The sequence below is a fragment of the Hylobates moloch genome, unplaced genomic scaffold (assembly GCF_009828535.3).
Source record: "Hylobates moloch isolate HMO894 unplaced genomic scaffold, HMol_V3 SCAFFOLD_10, whole genome shotgun sequence".
In the NCBI taxonomy this organism is placed as follows: Eukaryota; Metazoa; Chordata; class Mammalia; order Primates; family Hylobatidae; genus Hylobates; species Hylobates moloch.
Window position 1 is genome coordinate 41871185 of NW_026652285.1, and position 18401 is coordinate 41889585.

Here is an 18401-nt window from a genome sequence, read left to right on the forward strand (position 1 = left end):
GCAAAGACCATTCAATGGGGAAAGAATAATCTCTTCAACAAATAGTGCTTGGACAACAAAATAGCCACGTGCAAAAGAATGAAGTTGAACCCTTATTTCATACCATATGGAAAAATTAACTCAAAATGTATCAAAGACCTAAATGCAAGAGCTAAATCTACAAAACTCTTAAAAGAAAACCTATGCTTAAATCTTCCTGATCTTGAATCTGAGATTAGGTTCTCAGATACAGATTAGGCACATACATGTTCTTAGATATAACCCCAAAAGCATGAGCAAAAAATTAAGAAATATATAAATTGGGGTCCATCAAAATTTAAAACTTTTGTATACCAAATGACATTATTAAGAAAGTTTAAAAATAACCCACAGAATGGGAGAAAAAAATTGCAAATCTCTAAATGATGTGTCTATATAAAGAACTTTCATTACTCAACAATAGAAAGACAAACAACCCAATTAAAATGAAATGGTCAAAGAATTTATATAGGTATTTCTCCAAAGAAGATCTACAAATGGCCAACAAGCACATGAAAAGATATTCAATATTATTAGTTATTAGAGAAATACAAATCAAAACCACAATGAGATACCACTTCACTACCAGGATGGCTATAATTAAAAAATATATATTAAACACCAAGTGTTGGTGAAGATGTGGAGTAAATCATACATGGCTAGTGATGATGATGTTTGTGGAAAACAGTTTGTCAGTGGTCAAAAAGTTGAACATAGAATTAGTGTATGACTCAGCAATTTCACTCCTAGGTATATACCCCTGAGAAATGAAAACAAGTTCTCAAGCAAATACATATACATACATGTTCGAAAGAGCTCTATTCAAAATAGCCAAAAGTTGGAAACAACCCAGATGTCCGTCAACAGAGGAATGTATAAACAAATTATGATATACACATATAGTGGAATATTATGCAGCCATAAAAAGAAGTGGAGTACTGATAAATGCTATAACATGAATGAACCTTAAAAACATTATGCTAAATGAAAGATGTCAGGCCCACAAAAAATTATACAGGGTTATTGTATAATTTCATTTATATGAAATATCCAGGATAGGTAAACCCATAAAACAGATTGGTGGTTAACAGAGACAGGAGGAGAGGAAGGTGGGATTTGACTGCTTATATGGTTTTTTTTGCAGTGATGAAAATATTTTGAAACTAAATAGAGGTGGTAATTCCATAACATTGTAAATATGCTCAATGCCACTGAATTGTTCACTGTAAAATGGTTAACTTTATGTTATATGAATTTTACCTCAATTTTTTTATAAAAGTAAGACAAAATTATTTGCTGTATTATAAACATAAAAAATTCAAAAGAGTTTGCTTTTTTAAAAAAGTCACCATTTACTGGTACCAAAATGGATATATAGACCAATGGACCAGAACAGAAGCCTCAGAAATAATGCTACACATCTACAACCATCTGATCTTTGACAAACCTGACAAAAACAAGCAATGGGGAAAGGATTCCCTATTCAATAAATGGTGTTGGGAAAACTGGCTAGCCATATGCAGAAAACTGAAACTGGACCCCTTCCTTACACCTTATACAAAAATTAACTCAAGATGGATTAAAGACTTAAATGTAAGACATAAAACCATAAAAACCCTAGAAGAAAACCTAGGCAATACCATTCACAACATAGGCATGTGCAAAGACTTCATGACTAAAACACCAAAAGCAATGGCAATAAAAGTCAAAATTGACAAATGGGATCTAACTAAACTAAAGAGCTTCTGCACAGCAAAAGAAACTGTCATCAGACTGAACAGGCAACCTACAGAAGGGGAGAAAATTTTTGCAATCTATCCTTCTGACAAAGGGCTAATATCCAGAATCTACAAGGAACTTTAACAAATTTACAAGTAAAAAAACCAAACAACCCCATCAAAAAGTGGGCAAAGGATATGAACAGACACTTCTCAAAAGAAGATATTTATGTGGCCAAAAAACATGAAAAAAAAATCTCATCTTCACTGGTCATTAGAGAAACGCAAATCAAAACCACAATGAGATACCAAAACCACAATGAGATTTCCAGCTAGAATGGCAATCATTAAAAAGTCAGGAAACAACAGATGCTGGAGAGAATGTGGAGAAATAGGGATGCTTTTACACTGTTGGTAGAAGTGTAAATTAGTTCAATCATTGTGGAAGACAGTGTAGCAATTCCTCAAGGATCTAGAGCCAGAAATACCATTTGACCCAGCAATCCCATTACTGGGTATATACCCAAAGGATTATAAATCATTCTACTATAAAGACACATGCAAATGTATGTTTATTGCAGCACTATTCACAATAGCAAAGACTTGGAACCAACCCAAATGCCCATCAGTGACAGACTGGATAAAGAAAATGTGGTATATATACACCATGGAATACTATGCAGTCATAAAAAAGGATGAGTTCACGTCCTTTGCAGGGACATGGATGAAGCTAGAAACGATCATTCTCAGCAAACTTACACAGGAACAGAAAATGAAACACCCCATGTTCTCACTCATTAAGTGGGAGTTGAACAATGAGAACACATGGATACAGGGAGAGGAACATCACACACTAGGGCCTGTCAGTGGGGTGGGAGCTAGGGGAGGGATAGCATTAGGAGAAATACCTAATGTAGATGATGGGTTGATGGGTGCAGCAAACCACCATGGCACGTGTATACCTATGTAACAAACCTGCACATTCTGCATATGTATCCCAGAACTTAAAGTATGTGTGTGTGTGTGTGTGTGTATGTGTGTGTGTGTGTGTAGTCGCCATTGAAACTAATAAGAAAATTTTATCATATGGCTAAAAACAGGTAAATTTTACCAAGCAACTTTCCTTTATGATGGAAATAATCAACCAGAAAATTGAAATAAAGAAAAAGATTATATTTGCAATGTCAGAAAAACAAGAAAATACCTAGGAATAAACCTAATAAGACAGGTTCAAGGTCTGGATGAATGTGATGTCATGTTCCTGATTGAGGAAAAATCAAACAAAAGTTGAGGAAGCCGTGGGGAGGCAGTGGGTGCACAGGGCCAGTCCCTCCTCCTGTCCCCGCAGAAAACCTGCTCTGTGTCCTCCTCCTTGGGGAGATATACCTCAGCATCATTTATACTTTACTATGTTCCTGGCTAAGTGAAATGTTTCAAGTGATTCCAACAGCAAATGTGTCAGACCCTATTCAAGGCACTGGGATGCACCAACTCTGACCACACAGAGCAGGGGGTGGGGATATGGAGTTGTCGGGAGGGTGAGAGGCTTGCATTTTAAGTGTAGGTCAAGGTTTGTGAAGGAAAAATACAAAATCCCATTTAGTTGCATGTATTATTTTATTCCTCTCATTCAAAACAGTAATAGTCAAAAGAGTACTATATATATATATAGTTCATATATATTTATGAAACTTAAGAAATATTGGCCAGGGCCAGGCATGGTGGCTCACGCCTGTAATCCCAGCACTTTGGGAGGCCGAGGTGGGTGGATCACAAGGTCAGGAGATCGAGACCATCCTGGCTATCACAGTGAAACCCCGTCTCTACTAAAAATACAAAAACAAAATTAGATGGGTGTGGTGGTGGATGCCTGTAGTCCCAGCTACTTGGGAGGTTGAGGCAGGAGAATGGCGTAAACCCGGGAGGCGGAGCTTGCAGTGAGCTAAGGTCATGCCACTGCACTCCAGACTGGGCAACAGAGCGAGATTCCGTCTAAAACAAACAAACAAACAAAAACTAATAAAAGTTTAAAAGTTACCCATGGTTCTATCCCCTAGAAATGGTTATAACTATTTAAATATTTAAACTTCTAATGGTATATTTTGAGACAGATTATATTACAAAAATCAGTACAGAGTTGCCTGGTTTTCTGCCTCACCCTTTTAACTTAATTATAAACATTTGTAAATGTGACATTGAAAAAGTAGGATAAAATCATAAAGCATCATATATTTTTTTCTCAAAAATGTCCTAACAAAAGTGCTTTTGAGGCCGATTTTGGGGGAGTCTTTTGCATAAAACTTGAGCCAGTTCATAATTTCTCTTGGGTGACATTTAAAAGAGGTGACAATTGATGAAGTTGCTGTTCCCATAAGGATCACATGAGGACAATCCCAGGAAGGCCGGCTGCGAAACCAGAGACATTGGGTACAGCCCGCTGCAGTGTCAGCCTCCCAGCACTTTGGGAGGCTGAAGCGGGCAGATCACGAGGTCAGGAGATCGAGACCATCCTGGCTAACACGGAGAAACCCCATCTCTACTAAAAATACAAAAAATTAGCCGGGCGTGGTGGTGGGCGCCTGTAGTCCCAGCTACTCGGAGAGGCTGAGGCAGGAGAATGGCGTGAACCCGGGAGGCAGAGCTTGCAGTGAGCCGAGATTGTGCCACTGCACTCCAGCCTGGGCAACAGAGCGAGACTCCGTCTCAAAAAAAAAAAAAAAAAAAGAAAAACTCAGGTTTTTCCTACTCTTTTGTAATCCTAGAAGCAATTAATGTTACCCCAGAAATGAATGATTTGTATAATAACAGTTGTCTGACTGTCACTTTTATTTTTCTAAAATTTATTTTTCTCTGTTTATTCAATAAAACAAAAATACTCAGAGTTTATCAGTATCATAATTTCTAGGCTCTAGAACAAAGTTTATGATTGGTAAAACCTCCCTTAATACAAAAATCAAACATACAGTCATCCATTACTATTTGGTCAATAGTTCCAATAAGGTCTCATTTGTGAAACAATTCTAAGAAGCATAACAGTTGCAACTTTTTCCTAACGGTATTCACATCACAGTAAAAATACCTGCAAGCTATGGTGTTTAATTTTGAAGAAGGGAAATGCAAGATGTCCTCTCTTGTTGCTACGAGCTGAACATCATGCAGGTAAGTGGATTTTTAAAGGAGATGCCCTTCAGGAGTTAGATTAGTGAAATTTATCAAAACAAAACCATAAAAATACAGGAAATTTGTTACAGTTCTCATTATTTTGCTCTATCCTGTTGTTTCATGGTAAAATTTGCAGGTTGACTGTTCAACAAGTAATTACTAAGCACATAAAATTTATTTGGAAGACAGCAGTAAAGAAAAGAACTTCAAGTATCACCTGCTATTCCCATAGCCTCAGCAATCAAGGATGCCTATGTCATCATCCCAGGCTCACTTATATTCCATTATCACCTAAGCAAGGATATTTTTTTAAATTATGCTTTAAAAACTTTTTGACCCTATTTTGATTTTGAAATTATAAAACATATACCAAAAGTTGTATGAGAATTCATTTTGCAGAGCTCTGATACCTCATCAAATCCTGCAAGCTTCATCCACTTGGAATTTTCTGAACATTTCTTTGCAGGCTGCTTACTTTTCCTTTTTTTTTCTCATTTAAATCCTTTACAGAAATCTCGCATTGCTGGAACTATGGACACAAAGAGAAAGAAAAGCCCTTGAACATCAAAAGCTTTCCTTACTATTTCTCAGGAAGAGATTACCAGTACAAAGAGAGAAGCTTGACTTCAATAAAACTCAATACATTTTATTCATATTTGCTGAGAAATACGTTGAAGACTCTGAAGGATCACCGGCGAATTCAAAGCCCATAACAGTCAGGAACCTAGACAGTGCTTCCTTATGCCACTTAGGAATAATCTGCTTACCTGGGGTTTACTTGACCGGGTTCCCCAAAGTCTACAGGGTACAGACCGCTCGGTAAATTAACACTAATCCACACTAACCCATTCTGGAACCTGAACTCTGTCCCTGAGGTCAGTGTGACCACTGGTGTTACTGATTGACAGACAGTGTTAAGTGTGAAAGGCAGACCACAAGGTACTCTGATTCCTTCTAACACGTTGGTGAGGTATTCCCTGTTTCTTTTTTATAATTTGAAAAGTATTTATTCAGTTCCTACTCCATGGAAGACATTGGCAATTAAAACAGTAGAGTAAGATATACCTCCTGGCAGATCGAGACCATTGTGGCTAACACGGTAAAACTTCATCTCTACAAAAAAATACACACACACACACAAAAATCAGCCAGGCTTGGTGGCAGGCGCCTGTAGTCCCAGCTACTCGGGAGGCTGAGGCAGGAGAATGGCATGAACCCCAGAGGCGGAGCTTGCAGTGAGCCAAGATCGCGCCACTGCACTCACTCTAGAGGGAGACTCCGTCTCAAAAAAAAAAAAAAGATATACCTCCCTAAGGAACTTGAAATCTAAATGGGGGTAGGAGGGTCGGAGAGTGGGTTGAGGCGAAGATGTAGTGGATTCGCAAGCACATAATAACCACCTAACCAGACCTCAAAGCAGCAACAAAAGGAGACGGTTCAACTGCAGGAGGAAGCATGGCCAGGTGGGCTGTCCTGGAAACTGCACAAATCTGATGACACCAAAATTGATGCCTAAGAGGGCCAATTATGTTGTCACAAGGATGAACCAAACAAGAGGCCATCCTAACCGTTCTGCTCGTGGTATTTATCAGTCTTGGAACCTGGGTCAAGCTCTGCGGTCTGGCCAGTCTCAGCTTCCTGGAGTTCTCTCCAGGCAGAGAAAATGGGGAAAGTACTCTGCTCAGAAAGAACAATGTTAAGTACACCTTTGGGAATTGAATATGAAGACCACTTTGGAAAAAATCTTGAAATTTGGGCATTATTTCTATCAGCTGTACTCAACCAGGGGAAATTTTGCCCCCAACCCGGGACATTCAGCAATGTCTGGAGACATTTTTGTTACAACTGCTGGAGGGAGGTGGTGCAGAAGGTCTGAAGAAGAGAATGGAGAGAAAGTGTGTGTAATACAGAAATAAACTGATGGAGAGATAATATGTCCTCAGATATCCTATCAACTGGACATACTCTACTAGACAATGATAGAAAACTTAAAAAATTAAGAATGATGAACTAATAAATCAGAGACTTTAAGAACTTTAATTTTCAGGAAATTACCTAATTAGAAACCACTGAAAAATTAGAAGAAAAAAAAGGCTGTTACATGTTCAAATTTCTCTTTGTCAATAAATGCCCCAGTTACAATTTGGACAGATTAAAAGTCAGAACCTGGAAGAAAAGAAACCAAGAACAGGCTCTCCTGTGCATAAGGAATGAAGCTGAAGTGTGGCTCGGAAAGAAGAAAAGATAGAAACCACAAAAGTATTTTGAAGGAAATATAAATAAGACAGATCTGGAGAATCTGTTAAAGAGCCAAGAGAGAAAAATATAGGTTTACATCCCAGTAATATGCTTCACTTTAAAGGCAATGGGATTCCCAAGTAAGGATAGCATTATACTTTATTTTCAACAAAATACCTTTATTCTGTTTACACCATTTCTTTAAATGTTCTGGTTTTCTTATAGAATGTCCTAACATGTGGTGTGCCTGGGACTGAGGTTATACTCAGGGTGCAGGACTATTGGCAGTAAGATCTGGACAGTGCCAGACAAGCTGGGAGTAAGCAAACTCGCTGTATCTTCGTGGGCTTTACTGCTTCACTTTCTTATATGCTAAGCATTTCTTATTTTCATTTTATTTTTTAATTTCTCATTGTGATTTTAAAAACACATAGAGGACAGGCATGGTGGCTCACGCCATAATCCCAGCACTTTGGGAGGCCAAGGCGGGTGGATCACCTGAGGTCGGGAGTTCAAGACCAGCCTGGCTAACACGGTGAAAAACCCTGTCTCTACTAAAAAATACAAAAAATTAGCCGGGCGTGGTGGCAGGCACCTGTAGTCCCAGCTACTCGGGAGGCTGAGGCAGGAGAACGGCGTGAACCCAGGAGGCGGAGTTTGCAATGAGCCAAGATCACGCCACTGCACTCCAGCCCAGGTGACAGAGTGAGACTCTGTCTCAAAAAAATAAAAAAAATTAAAAATTAAAAAAATATATATATATAAATTTTAAAACACATATAAAATTTGCCATTTCAACCACTTTTAAGTGCACAGTTCAGTAGTGTTCACTGTATGCACATTGTTGTGTAACAAATCTCCAGAACTTTTTAATCTTGCAAACCTGAAACTACACCAGTTGAACATCTCCCCATTTCTCCATGTCCCCAGTCTCTGGCAATCACCATTGTAGTTTCTGTTTCTATGAGTTTGTCTATTTTTGAAACCTCATATAAATGTAATCATACAATATTTGTCTTTTTGTGATCGGCTTATTTCACTTAGTACAATATCCTCAAGGTTCATTCATGTTGTAGCATGTGACAGAATTTTCTTCTTTATTAAGGTAAACAGTATTCCATTGTATGTATATTCCACATTTTCTTTATTCATCTTTTAATAGACATTTGGGTTGCTTCCAGCTCTTGGCTTTTGTGAATAATGCTGCAATTAACATGGGTATGCAGATAACTCTTTGACATAATTATTTTTGTTCTTTTGCAGACATACCCAGAAGTGAGATTGCTGGATCATATAGTAGTTCTATTTTTAATTATTTGGGGAAACTCGGATCATTTTTCCATAGCAGCTGCACCATTTTTTTCATTCCCACCAACAGTGTACAAGGGTTCCAGTTTCTCCACATCCTTGCAATATTTTTTGTTTGCTGTTTTTTTTGTAGTGACCATTCTAATGGGTAGGAGATAGCTTGTTGTAGTTTTAATTTGACTAAAGGCACTGAACATATTTTTTTATACTTGTATGTCTTCTTGGGAGGAATGTCTATTCACATTCTTGGCCCATTTTTTTTTAACAGGTTGTGTTTTGTTGTTGAGTTGTAGTAGTTCTCTATAGACAAGTATTCTGGATATTAACCCCTTTTAGATATAATTTGCAAGTATTTTCTCTCATTTCACAGGTTGCTTTGTCACTTTGTTTCTTTGATGTGCAAAAATTTTTAAGTTTGGTGTAGTCCTATTTGTCTACCTTTTTCTTTTGTTGCCTATTCTTTTGGTATCATAGTCAAGAAATCATTACCAAATTCAGTGTTATGAAGCTTTTCTTATAATTTTCTCCTAGGCATTTTATAGTTGTATGTCTCATGTCTAGGTCTTTAATCAATTTTAAGTTAATTTTTATATATGATGTAAGGTTAAGTTTCAACTTCATTCTTTTGCATGTGGATATCTGGCGTTTACAACACCGATTATTGAAGAGACTGTCCTTTCCCCATTGTTTTGTCTCGGTACCCTTGTTGAAGATCATATATGTGAGCGTTTAATTCTGAACTTCCGGTTCTGTTTCATTGGTCTACATATGTGTCTTTATGCCAGTGTTACACTGTCTTTAATTACTGTAGCTTCACAATATTTTTAAAATAAAAAGTGTGAGCACTCTAACTTCATTCTTCTTTTTTAAGATTGTTTTGGCTATGCAGAGTCCCTTGAGATTCTATGTAAATTGTAGAATGGTTTTATTCCATTTCTGCAAAAAAGTCATTTGCATTTTGATAAGAATTGCAATGAATCAGTAAATCACTTTGGGTACATGGATATCTTAACATTAAGCCTTGCAATTCATGAGTGCAGGATGTCTTTCTATTTATTTACATCTTCTTTAATTTCTTTCAGCAATGTCGTGTAGGTTTTTTGTGTTTTGTTTTGTTTTGTGCCCAGGCTGGAGTGCAGTGGCATGATCTCGGCTCACTGCAGCCTCCACCTCCTCAGCTCAGGTGATTCTCCCACCGCAGCCTCCCAAGTAGCTGGGACTACAGGTACATGCCACCATGCCTGGCTATTTTCTGTATTTTTAGTAGAGACAGGATTTCGCCATGTTGCCCAACTTGGTCTTGAACTCCTGGACTCAAGCAATCCACCCACCTCAGCCTCCCAAAGTGCTAGGATTACAGGTGTGAGCCACTGCACCCAGCCTGTTTCCTAGTTTTCAGTGTGCAAGGTTTTCCTGTCCTTGGTTAAGTTTATTCCAAAGTATCTTATTCTTCTTGTTACTATTGTTTATGCTATTATATGCTTCTTGATGGGATTGTTTTCTTAAATGCGTTTTTTGATTACTGTTAGTGTATAAATATGCAATTACTTTTTGTTCACTTTGGATTATAAAATTTTGTTGAATTTATTAGTTCTAACAGTTTTTAGTGCTTTCTACACATAAGATTATGTCATCTGTAAACAGAGATCATTTTACTTCTTGCTTTCCATTTTGGATAGCTGTTGTTTCTTTCTTGTATCTAATTTCCCAGGCTAAGACTGTCACTACTATGTTAAATAGAAGTGGTCAGTATGGGCCAGGCGTGGTGGTTCACGTCTGTAATCCCAGTACTTTAGGAGGCTGAGGCAGGTGGATCACAAGGTCAGGAGATCGAGACCATCCTGGCTAACAGGGTGAAACCCCAGCTCTACTAAGAATACAAAAACAAAATTAGCCAGGCGTGGTGGCGGGCGCCTGTAGTCCCAGCTACTTGGGAGGCTGAGGCAGGAGAATAGCTGAACCCGGGAGGTGGAGCTCGCAGTGAGCCGAGATCGTGCCCCTGCACTCCAGCCTGAGGAACAGAGCGAGACACTGTCTCCAAAAAAAAAAAAAAAAAAAGTCAGTATGGACATTCTTGCCTTGTTCATTTTTTTTTATTATTATACTTTAAGTTCTAGGGTACATGTGCACAATGTGCAAGTTTGATACACATGTATGCATGTGCCATGTTGGTGTGCTGCACCCATTAACTCGTCATTTACATTAGGTATATCTTCTAATGCTATCCCTCCCCTCTTCCCCCACTCCACAACAGGCTCCGGTGTGTGATGTTCCCCTTCCTGTGTTCAAGTGTTCTCATTGTTCAAATCCCACCTATGAGTGAGAACATGGGGTGTTTGTTTTTTTTGTCCTTGTGTTAGTTTGCTGAGAATGATAGTTTCCAGCTTCATCCATGTCCCTGCAAAGGACATAAACTCATCCTTTTTTATGGCTGCATAGTATTCCATGGTGTACATGTGCCACATTTTCTTAATCCAGTCTATCATTGATTGACATTTGGGTTGGTTCCAAGTCTTTGCTATTGTGAATACTGCCTCAATAAACATATGTGTGGATGTGTCTTTATAGCAGCATGATTTATAATCCTTTGGGTATATACCCAGTAATGGGATGGCTGGGTCAATGCAAGCCCTGCCTCCCAGGTTCATGCCATTCTCCTTCCTCAGCCTCCCCAGTAGCTGGGACTACAGGCTCCCGCCACCATGCCTGGCTAATATTTTTGTATTTTTAGTAGAGACGGGGTTTCACCGTGTTAGCCAGGATGGTCTCAATCTCCTGACCTCATGATCCACCCGCCTCGGCCTCCCAAAGTGCTGGGATTACAGGAGTGAGCCACCATGCCCGGCCAGTGAACTCATTTTTTACAATGGTGTCAAGAACATACATTGGGGAAATAGTTTCTTTAATACATGGTGCTTGGAAAATGGGATATCGATAGGCAGAAGAATGAAATGAGACTCATCTCTCACCATATACAAAAATTAAATCAAAACGAATTAAAAACTTAAATGTGAGACCTGAAACTATAAAACTTCTCAGAAAATTGGGGAAACTCTCCAGAACATTGGTCTGGGCAAAGAATTCTTGATAATACCTGAAAAGCACAGGCAACCAATGCAAAAATGAACAAATGGGATTATATCAAGTTAAAAAGCTTCTGCATAGCCAAGGAAATAACAAAGTGAAGAGACAATCCACAGAATGGGAGAAAATATTTGCAAACTATCCATCTGACAAGGTTTTAATAACCAGAATATATAAGGAGCTCAAACAAGTCAATAGGAAAACAATCTAATAATTCAGTTTTAAAATAGGCCAAAGATCTGAAGAGAAATTTCTCAAAATAAGACATACAAATGGCCAACAGGTATATGAAAAATGTTCAACACTATTAATCATCAGAAAAATGCAAATAAAATATGAGATATCATCTAACCCTAGTTAAAATTGCTCTTATCCAAAAGATAGACCATAAAAAGTGCTTGTGAGGATGTGGAGAAAGAGGAACCCTCATACACTATTGGTGGGAATGTAAATTAGTACAGCCACTATGGAGAAAAGTATGGAATTTTCTCAAAAAACTACAAATAGAACTACCATATGATCCCACTGTTAGGTATATACCCCAAAGAAAAGAATCAGTATATTGAAGAGATATCTGAACTCCCACGTTTATTGAAGCACTGTTCACAATAGCCAAGATTTGGAATCAACCTACGTGTCTAACTATAGATAAATGAAATTTTTAAGATGTGGTGCATATACAGAAGGGAATATTATTCATCCACAAAAACAAAATCCTGTCATGTGCAACAGCATGGATGGAACTGGAGGACATTAAGTTAAGTGAAATAAGCTAGGCACAGAAAGACATATTTTGCAATGTCTCACCCATATGTGGGTGCTAAAAATTAAAGCAATTGAACTCATGGAGATATACAGTAGAATGATGGTTACCAGAGGCTGAGGAGGGTAACAGGGAGTAGAGGGAAAAGTAGGGCTGGTTAATGGGTAGGAAAACATAATGAGATAGAAGAAAAAATACCTAGTATGTGATAGCACAATAGGGTGACTATAGTCAACAATAATTTAGTGTATATTTTTAAATAACTAAAAGAGTAGAATTGGAATATTCCTGCCACAAAGAAATGATTAATGGTTGAGATAATTACTACCCCAATTACCTTAATAGTGTTCCTGTATCAAATCATCACATGTACCCCATAAACATATGGACTATTTACCCATAAAAATTAAAAATTAAAAATGGAGAGAATAGTCACCCTGAATCGAATTACCTGATGCTTCAGAACCACCAACTACTGCTTCTAACTTATTCTAGTATCCACTTTCTTGCCCTGTTGCTGAAATTTACAGTTGAAATAAAATGAATCTGCTTAATTTTATGCCTGTTTTGCTTGATTCAGTTACCAGTGTGGATTATTTCTTTCCAGTGGGAAGCTATTTGGGTGCACATAATTACTACACCACGTTTCTTATGTGGCCTCAGGCGATTTTCATCAGGAACAGCATTAAGCTAGTGAGGAGATAACAGTGTTCTCCTTTTCATTGCCTTCCTCTGGGTCAACTGATTTGCACATGACTAAATGGTTTTCCCTGGTTTCTCTATGCAGACACTTTTCTACAAATTATGCATGATGCTAGGTATAGTCCAAAACCAGACAAAAGCAGCAGGTTATAATTTGTTCACTCATAATTTGCATTTCACTGCATAAAGTGATTTCAACTGCACCAACATTTTTTCATTCGGAGTGAATAACTAGATCCTCAAAGATGAAATGCTTGAGCCCCCGATTCCAAGGAAATTGAACACCACCTCTTCAACTTTCAGTATTTTGACTTTTTTTGTCCTTAAGCCTTAAATAGCAGCTTGATATGCAACAAAATAAGCATTTTAAATTTATACCCACCAAAAACATACTGAAAGTATCTGAATTATGTCCATTCTCCTCCACCCCTCATTTTCTATACCGAGGTAGCAACATAAGGTGAGACTTTAAACAACTAAAGAGATTGGACCGAGAAGAAAAGAAAAGGAAGCTGAATGCTCGAGTTTACTGTTTATAAACCACATGTTACCCTAATTTGGCATTTGGCAAGCACATTGAATGCCCATTTCATTTGACTTTTTCCTTTCCTTTCTGTATGGATAAATCCACTTTCACCTGCAGGGTTTCTGTGTGTGTGCGTGTGTTTGTGTGTGTGTGTGTGTATGCACACATTTGCTGGAACTTCAGCTTTTTTCTCTCTTCTGACTGATTTTTCTCTTCCTACTCTATTCATAACTCTTTCTTATTACAATTTTTAGTTCGGAGACTAACAGAATAAGAAATCCTTGGAGATCTCTTAACCCTTTCATTTTGAAGATGAGAATATTGAATATTATTGATATGCCTGACTCAGTGAGAAATTTTTTTTTTCTAAAAGGCCAATATCTGAAATGCTGCACTGAATAATACATTTCTCCCCTCATTGATAAATGAAGCTTCTTTTATCAAATATCCTACCTAGTCGGTTTTAAAACTCTCTATCTTGTTTTAATAAATTATCTATCTATCCTTGTTCCTTATCATACTATTTTAAAAATAACACTTTAATCGCAGGAATCTTTTCCTCCAAACTTATCTGTGCAATTTATGCTTGCTGTTTACCTCGTATGATATTTTCAAGTCAATTTTTTTAAGTAGTAAAAAAACAAAAACAAAGTCCAATTGAAATTATTATTGGAATCAAAATTAAATTACACATTATTTTTTAAAGAAATTCAATCTGGCCAGGCACGGTGGTGCATGCCTGTAATCCCATTACTTTGGGAGGCTGGAGTGGGTGGATCACTTGAGGTCAGAAGTTCAAGACCAGCCTGCCCAATATGGTAAAACCCCAACTCTACTAAAAATACAAAAATTAGCCAGGCTTGTTGGTGCATGCCTGTGATCCCAGCTACTTGGGAGGTTGAAGTAGGATAACTGCTTGAGCCCAGGAGGCAGAGGTTACAGTGAGCAGGGATCACGCCACTGCCCTCCAGCCTGGGAAACAGAGCAAGACTATGTCTCAAAAAAAAAAAAAAAAAATTCAATCTTTGCCATGTTTAGTTTTTCCATCAAAGATACAGAATGCCTACTCTATTATTCAAAGCTTCATTTATTTTTCATTCTCTCATGTTAGTCTAACATAGTCTTCATGATTACCAATCCTATGTTTGTACTTTTTGGCAATATTATTTATGTTATCTATGTTTCCATTATATCTTTTAATTAAGATTTTAGGCCAGGTGTGGTGACTCACGCCTGTAATCCTAGCACTTAGGGAGGCCGAAGCAGGCAGATCATGAGGTCAGGAGTTCGAGACCAGCCTGGCCAACATGGCGAAACCCTGTCTCTACTAAAAATACAAAAATTAGCAGGGTGTGCTGGCGAGCACCTGTAATCCCAACTACTCAGGAGGCTGAGGCAGGGAGAATCGCTTCAACCCAGGGGGCAGAGGTTGCAGTGAGCCTTGATTGCGCCACTGCACTGCAGCCTGGGGGACACAGTGAGACTCTCTCTCAAAACATAAAAAATAAATAAATAAAGATTTTATCGATACAGGTATGCAAGTTCTTATTTTTTGTGCAAACTTGTTTCTAGTCATTTTACCAAACTTATTGCTGGATAGAGGTTTTCATTAGCTAATTCTCTTGGATTTCTGACTTTTAAAGTTATATTATTTGAAAAAACTTAAATTATCTACACAAAAGTTCTGGAATCTTCACCATCCTGCTTTGTCCTGCCAGGCCTGCCTCTGCCCTCCAAAATAAAAGGGCCCTGGGAGTGATGTTGGAAGAGTTTTGCCACCCTTCACCCCAAATGGGCCTCTGATCCATGTAATATTCCTGGAGGGGACATTTGTGGAGGCCTGTGGAAGATAGCGGACCAGTGAACAGTGTAGGAATGAAGGTAAAATAAGTTGTATTTCCAAAATAGTTTTTAATATAGCATCATGTACTTCCACAAAAATAATTAATTGGTCTCTTTGTTTTAATAGTTAAACATTTATTTCTGCTGTTTCATGTTTTATCACAAGGACCAAAAGACCCAGAATGATTTGAATGTAGAACTGAGAACACAGGGAGCCTATAGGAGAATGCCCCCACATGAACAGGTGGCCAAAGGCAAATGCCTCTCCTGACACATCAGAGCTGGGGCGGTCCCACATGAGAGCTCCCTGGGGAGGCCCCAGGCTGTGGGGTGGCCACCTCTGGAGTGTGGATTCCACAGGAACTCAGAGGAGAGGTAAGGGGGAGGCCTTAAGGCCCCAGAGCTGAGGTGATGGGAAACCAGAGTCTGTGCTGTCTCATGGAGCAGCTGGGGGACTCTGGAGTGGGATCCTCTATCCCATGTCACCTATAAGAGAGATCATTGGCTTTCTTTCCAGAAGCTGGGAAAGATTCCTTTTATTTTATTATGTTTGCATTTATATTTTCCTTTGTTTTTTTTTGGCAGCTTTTTAGTTTTGTAAAGAGTGTTCTGAATGGTAGGGAGAGGAGGTGGTGTGTGGTGTTCCAGCTTGTACTCAAAGCTCCAGCACCGTATTCCGCCTGGGCTACACCTATGGTGCTGAACCTCGACTGGCACAGCATTTGTCAGCCTCCTCCTGGATGGATCTTCCACGTCACCGACTGTAAATTTCAAAAGGCTCCACAGAAAACTTCCCCACACCAGGGTCACCTTCTCAGAATAGAAGCACTCTTCTATCAGTCACATGAAATGAACATCGATGTCCCAGATGTTCCTACACACCCTTGAGTCACTTTCCATTAGAGGAATAATCACAATTTGCCTTCCTTGATGTCTGAATTTAGGTATATTGTAATGTCACTTATCTACTCACTTCACAGGTGTGGATGAGTCACAAATGGCAGCTAGAATCTTGACTAACTGCCTCTCACTGATGTATAAAATGGCAAGCTTTTGTAGGTTGAGCAAGTTTACTTGGAAGAGAAGTAATCTTTTTCTATGTAGGCAAAATGCATGCAGTTTGTCCAGCCTAAGAGAAAGTGAGAAACATTGAGAAAATCAGACATTTAGCTACAAAGCTAAGGAAATTAAACATTTAGCTATGAGGTTAAGGAAATAATTATAAGTTATTAGTTAATTTCAGTAGGGAAACCCCAATTGGCTTGATGTCATCATTACGACAGTAAACTCAGTTTAAAAATTGTTATAGTAGTTTAATTCACAAGAGCCCAAAACTGCAAACAACCCAAATCAAAACTTGAATGGAATACTATATAACAATGAAAAATAATGGATCACTGCCATTCACAAGAATATGAATGACTCTCACAGGCATAACATTGAGAAAAATAACACAGATCTGGAGAGTATTGTAATTACCACTACACACAGCATGGGGGAGGAGGTAATACATGAAATGGGCCCCTGGGGAACTTTCTAGGTGCCAGAAATGTTCTACATCTTTATCTGAGAAGTGGTTGCATGCTGTACAAGTATGTAAAAGTTCATTGAATTGTACCTGTAAGATTAGTGTACTTCCTTATACTCTATGTAAGTTATACTGCAGTAATAATAATAATGCCAGTCCTTGAGGAAATAGTTAATTCCAGGTCTGGGCAATAGAAGTAGTCGGTAAACAGTTACCTTGTTATGTCAGAAATCAAGGGAGCACTGAAAGCACAAGAGGGCCGTGCCAGAGCAACACGAGAGCCCGCTTGAAGAGGTTCACGTGGGAGTGCATGGGTTTTTGTCAGAGAGGAGAAGGATAACTTCTTCACCAAAATACACTAGTCCTTCTGAGAAATCTTCTCTGACACCCATCCTCAACAGCTACTCTCCATCTCACCACCAGCTTCAGCTTCCCTCACAGCACTTACCACAGTCTGGCATTATACTACATATCTACATCTATTGATTGTCCTAACTTGTCTTGTTTAGCTCCCCAAAGAGAATATGAGCTCCATGAGGGCAGGGACTTTGGTTCTCTAAGGTTTCACCAAAACCTAAAACAGCACCTGTCACATGGGAGGCACTGGATAAAAATTTGTTGAGTGAATAAGGGCAGAAAAGGAACTCTAAGCCACAGCATCATACCCACAAGATGTTTAAAAGTTGACCTGTACACGTTTTGCAGTTTATATACTATGCTAGATGATTTGCCCTTGTCTTTGTTTTTCTTTCCCTTAATCTCTGCTCAATGAGACTGGCCTGGAGGGCAGCCTCCAAGTGTTTTTGCTTGTTTGTTTGTTTGTTTGAGACGGAGTCTCACTCTATCGCCCAGGCTGGAGTGCAGTGGCGCGATCTCGGCTCACTGCAAACTCCACCTCCCGGGTTCACACCATTCTCCTGCCTCAGCCTCCCGAGTAGCTGGGACTACAGGCGCCTGCCACCATGCCTGGCTACTAATTTTTTGTATTTTTAGTAGAAACAGGGGTTTCACCATGGTAGCCAAGATGGTCTCGATCTGACCTCATGATCCTCCCGCCTCAGCCTCCAAAAGTGCTGGGATTACAGGTGTGAACCACCGCGCCCAGCCTCCAAGTGTTATTATTATCCTGCATCCTGCACTGCACCTAGCCCAGTGGTTTTCAACCAGGGGCATTTTCCCCCGGGGAGCATTTGGCAATGTCTGGAGATTTATTTTGTTGCCCACCTGGAGGTGGAGGTTGCTACTGGCCCCTAGTTAGTTGAGGCCAAGGATGCTGCAGAACTCCTAGGAGCAGGACAGCCCCCCACAGCACGGTACCGAGCAGCCCGAAGTGTCAATACTCCTGCAGCAGAGAAACCCTCCCTCTAGACCAGTATCAGATATAATGTGAGTGCCTAAATAGCTGTTCATTGAATAATAAACTCTAATTTAATATCTTTAACATGACAATTTTCCTTTCATCTTTCTAAATAAGCAGCAATTTCTTCAATGCTCTTGAGTCGGAGGTTTTAG

At 39.0% G+C, this 18401-nt stretch overlaps 1 long non-coding RNA gene across 1 annotated transcript in view; it reads right to left on the reverse strand.

Annotated features, from left to right (window-relative positions):
• The window catches only part of LOC131384383 (uncharacterized), a 32371-nt gene extending 26945 nt beyond the window's left edge, over positions 1-5426 (reverse strand). The window contains exon 1 of the long non-coding RNA XR_009215186.1: positions 5309-5426. This is a non-coding gene — a long non-coding RNA (uncharacterized LOC131384383). The remainder of the gene's footprint in view (positions 1-5308) is intronic.
• Between the last annotated feature and the right edge of the window lie 12975 nt (positions 5427-18401).